This window comes from Mauremys mutica, chromosome 3 (genome assembly GCF_020497125.1).
Source record: "Mauremys mutica isolate MM-2020 ecotype Southern chromosome 3, ASM2049712v1, whole genome shotgun sequence".
Lineage (NCBI taxonomy): Eukaryota > Metazoa > Chordata > Testudines > Geoemydidae > Mauremys > Mauremys mutica.
In genome coordinates, this window is record NC_059074.1 from 80,275,876 (window position 1) to 80,281,069 (window position 5,194).

A 5,194-nucleotide genomic window follows, 5' to 3' on the forward strand; every position below is an offset into this window, starting at 1 on the left:
GCAAAAGTGGGAGTGTGTGTTATGGGCACATTGGGACATCGCTCGGAGGGCAGAGTTAAGGTTGTGTGGGTGTTTCCTGGTTTTCTGAAGTTTGAGTTTTGCTTAATTCAATGTTCGGGATGAACATAAGCTAGCACCGGGCAGTCTTAGCTCTGTGTTAAAGTGTTTTGCCATTAAATTTCCTAAACAGTACAAGAAATGTTTGTTGGTAGGAAGTAACAGTCCTTTACACAGTTGTAGCTCTCACCTAGGTTTGATGCTGATTATTACCTAACCAAAGTATCCACACATCTGATTTTATATAATTTTTTCAGCAGTAGATCTCACAAAACTTTACATCATTATCTCCATTTTACAGATGGGAAACTGAGGAACAGAGCAGTGAAGTGACTTGCCCAAGGTCACCCAGCAGGCCAGCGGCAGAGCTAGGAATATCCCCAGTACAGGTATCTATCCACTGGGCAACATGGTTGCTACATCATTCCTTGGTGCTCTTCCCACCTCCTGTAGATTGTGTTACAGTTGAATGGAGACAATGGCCATTCTTTGAAACATTTGTAATGGGCGGGGCCTGAAGATAACACAAGTTTAAATATCTGAAACCCAGAAAATGAATAGTGACATATAGATCAACCCTGGGTGGGTGGGGGGCTGCCCAGAGTGTATGGGAGAGGGACCCAGTTTGGAGGGTGGGTAGAGTGGGTGGCGGGGGCATGGCTGGGGAAGCCTGGCTGAAGCAGGGGCAGGAATCCCAGCTGGGGTGAGTAGTGGGAGTAAGGGGTCCAGCTCAGAGTTGAGCTCTGGCTACATAACCAAATAGCATGCAGCCCTCCAGTAGGCTGCTGCCTGTGGTGTGTATGCAGTGTCACAGGGCAGGAAAGAGCAAGGAGCAACTTCTTACATGTTAATGATTTCTAGAGTGCCAGCTAATGGCTTAATGGGATGGGAAGGAGAGGAAGAGCTGGACATTTGGGCAGAAGGCCAAATATTGAAGACGATGGTGGGGCAGGGAGTGGACAAGGAGACAGACACACCAGTCTTCCCTAACATGCTTAAAAGGTACTGTAACAACCATTTAATAAAACTTCCCCATTTAATAAAACTGTCAAGGTTTTGGGATATAGACCATGGATGAGATTTAGCTCACAAGCTAAATCCCCCAGGATTGTCATGGAGTCTCCAGGAATTAAAGATTAATCTTTAATTAAAGATTGTCATGTGATGAAACCTCCAAGAATACATCTTCCAACCAAAACTGGCAACCCTACCCACCCCGGTTCCCAGCTTGCATGGCAGTGCAGGGAGAGGACACCACAAGAGGAGCAAGGTCCCCCCATGTCCCAAAACACACAGCAAGGAGGAGGAAGGGCTCAGACCTCTGCAGAGGGGTAGGGCTCCCTCAGCTCCCAGCACATGGAAAGAGAGAATTCAGGGTTGACATTCCTCCACCCCTAAACCCCATCTTCCTCTGCTACTCCTCTCATTCTCCAACCACTCCCATCTTCTCACCCTACTCCCCTTAATTCCTACTCCTTGCACCTTACCTTAGCCCTCCAACCCCGTTTCCTTTCACTACCAGCCATTCCCATTTAACATCCTCCCCATAATACCCCATTCCTTGCTGCAGATCCAAACCCCTAATTCCTCTATTACCAGCTGTTCTTGCACCTCTAATAGCCCCACCCATCCCAGTAAGCATTCACATATGTTATTTATTTTCTTTTTAAAATAGTTTCAGCAGCATCTAAATATTCTGCTGTACTCAGATTAGATGAATAATAACCCTCTCTCTCTCTGTCACACACACACACACACACACACACTGGACAAAAGCAGATTTTTCCCAAATGTTTACAGTTAATTTGCATATCCAGCATAGGTTTCACACTTCAAAGTTGCTTGAATCTGTGAACTAAATGAAATGCAGCTGGCTTTGGTTTATTTTATTTTGTTTTTTCTAGGGACTGTATCTTGGAAACTTCTTCCACAAATGAACCTGCATTTTGATCACTAACCCTATCCTGCATTCCCACAAGGCATTCCAAATTTCAAGATAATCCATGGAAATACACAGATTTTAGACTACAAAGAGTTGTCCTTTTAACAGGAAGGGCCTCCCAACCTTAGCTACAGCAGAGATGGTGCTCCATTATAAATTTCATGTAAGTTTTATGAAATTAGAGGGAGAATGGAGGAAAGGGGCTCTACTCACCCATGAGAAACATATCAGGCTCAAAAAGGGGTGAATGTTCCTAGCTGAGAGAGAGTACTGAATGCAGATGAATAAAGCCTCAAACAATAGCTCTGAGATATATGAACTGCTCCATTCATGTCAGTGTGTGTTCCTTTCCCTCCCTCCCCTGCACTGTCTGGAGAGTCTCTGATATGTGTTGGGCATGCCCATTCGCAGCTCCTCACCCCACTCTCAGCAGTGTGTTCTTGGTGCATGCTCTGGCATGCCTGTTCTAAGCTCCACACCAGGAAGGGCAGGGCTTCCCCAGATCCTGGGTCACAAGGGGGGAGGGAATGGGGCTCAGACACCCTCAGAAAGGCAAGCCCCTCCAGAACCTGGCTCCCATGAGGTGGAGGGTCAGACTGCCATAGATTGGCAGGGACCCCCCAAGAGGCTGGCACACACATGGGAGGGAAGAAAGCAGGGCTCAGACCCTCACGGAGAGGAAGGGACCCCCAGATCCCAGCTCACACAGAACATATGGAGAGGCTCAGACTCCCCCTCAGCTTAGGCAAGCCCCCTCTAGAACCTGGCTCACATGAGGGGGGTCACACCCCTGTAGATGGGCTAGGAACCCCCAGCTCATGGCACACACATGGGAGGGAATGTCAAACTGACAGGTGTCCCTGTCTCTATTCTCCCCCAGTCTCCTTGTCACTCACCCCCATGTCCCTTTTCAAACCCCACCCTCTCCCCCCATCATCCCCTGATCCCCAACCCCTCTCCCCCTATTCCCACCTACTCTTCCACCCCAGAATATTCTGCTGTGCTCACATTATATTTGCCAAAATGAAGATCCCCCTTTGAGAGGCAGCATAGAGCACTCTACCTCCTCCCCCCTTTTTTTAACTTAAGATTTCTCCCCTGAGATTTATTTGAACTCACAATGCCTGAGGTACTGCTCACGTTCAATGACCATGCTATACCTTTAGAGCAGGGGTCGGCAACCTTTCAGAAGTGCCGTGCTGAGTCTTCATTTATTCACTCTAATTTAAGGTTTCACATGCCAGTAATACATTTTAACATTTTTAGAAGGTCTCTTTCTATAAGTCTATAATATATAACTAAACTATTGTTGTATGTAAAGTAAATAAGGTTTTTTAAATATTTAAGAAGCTTCATTTAAAATTAAATTAAAATGCAGAGCCCCCCGGACCGGTGGCCAGGACCTGGGCAGTGTGAGTGCCACTGAAAATTAGCTTGCGTGCCGCCTTTGGCACACGTGCCAGAGTTGCCTACCCCTGCTTTAGAGCCACCAAGATCTTGTGACATAAGGGTGGTTTTCCCAACAAGTAGCCTCATTCTCTGCAGATGCTCAGTGTAGTCTGTTACAGCCTCAGTGCACCTCACTGGAGAAACAAACTTTTCTTCAGACAGCATTTTACCTCAGTTTCCTCCAAAGGCCTGGTGGGTGCACTCTGTTGGGATAACCCTCAAACGTCTGAGACCCTGGTGCAATTATCTGAGCCCTGTTTTGATCTCTATCTGTGAGAAAAAAGAAAGAAAAAAAGGTGCCAGAATGTGTCAACTTTAAGAAAAGCTGGGGGCCATATCTCAGAAAATCTGTGGTCAAATGGCCCTGAATTTGGATCACTGACTGTACCCTGTACCTCCATGAGGCACACCAAATTTTATGATAATCTGATCAACCAATGTTGTTTTTTCCCTCTTTAATAAAAGTTTTAGATTTTTGTGACCCTTGGTGCTCACGAAAGTAAGAATCTGACATCCTAAGCTAAAACCAGGCCTGTTTCAGCAGAAAGTATACAAGCTTCTTCTCCTAGCTCTGTGAATTGCTTTAATAGTGACCCAGCTAATACCCCTCTTATTCCAATCCTGAGCCTTTCTGGGAAAGCACACATTAATCAAGAGAAACTTTGCTAACTGCCAAGAAACATCCGTGATGTCTTAGCTGAGACTTGCAAACTCATTTACCTGGTGACCTCAGCTCGATTTTAGCCTAGGCTTCCAGAATAGCATGGCTAATGTATTTGCCCCGTGCTTTGGAAAAAAAATTTTAAAAAATAGAGGGGGAGGAGGGTGGCTGGGAAGGAACACATTTATTTGAAGGCCTATATGTCAGATACCAGTCACCATTTAGCAGAAGTAGAAAAACAGCCCTTATAAAACACAAACCATAGAAATATGCAGTGTTGTTACATCCATGTTATTTCTAGAACTAGGTAGCGCTGATATGTATGCCTTATATGTTTTAATAACAGGTCATGATGGTTTGGGGAGCTTATTTTCTAAGCTTTAGATTTAATGTATGAAATTTTTTTAAAAGTGAATTTTTGTGATTGATGTAAAAAGCGACAAAGAGTCCTGTGGCACCTTATAGACTAACAGACATATTGGAGCATGTAAATCTCAGAGAAAGCATGTAGTTTTCCAGTTTCTGCTTTTGCTTGGAGCTGTCTTAGAGCAACATCTAGTGGTAGACTGTATTTGCATCTTCAGTCAAAACTTCAAAGGGAGGTAAGCAAAATCAGAAGTGTTAGCATAAAAACTGACTGTTAAATGGTTTGCATATGCACACATAGAAAATAAGGGAATACACTAGCCCATTCTGAAGAATATTTTCATACCTTTACCTCTTATTCTTTATATTAAGGGTTTGATCCTTCAAGGCATTCTGCACCTTGGGCACTCTCATATTGAACTCAGTGGAAAGTGAGACTGTTCAGTCAATCTCACCTCTTGTGAAAGACTAATCCTTGCATAGGACTCTATTCTATTTTACCAAATAACTTAAAAAGATAAAAAACTTTCCTTGCCATAGGATTCCTACCGCAGTAGTGTTCCAAGAATTCAAGGGGGAAAAGTGTGCAGCTTCTTTTTCTGACCCAGCACCAGATTGATCTATTCACAAGCCATCAACTATTTGTGCTTGATCTTGCAACCTTTATTTGTATGATTAATTCTTACTCATCTGCGTAGCCCCATTGATTTCAATGGGAT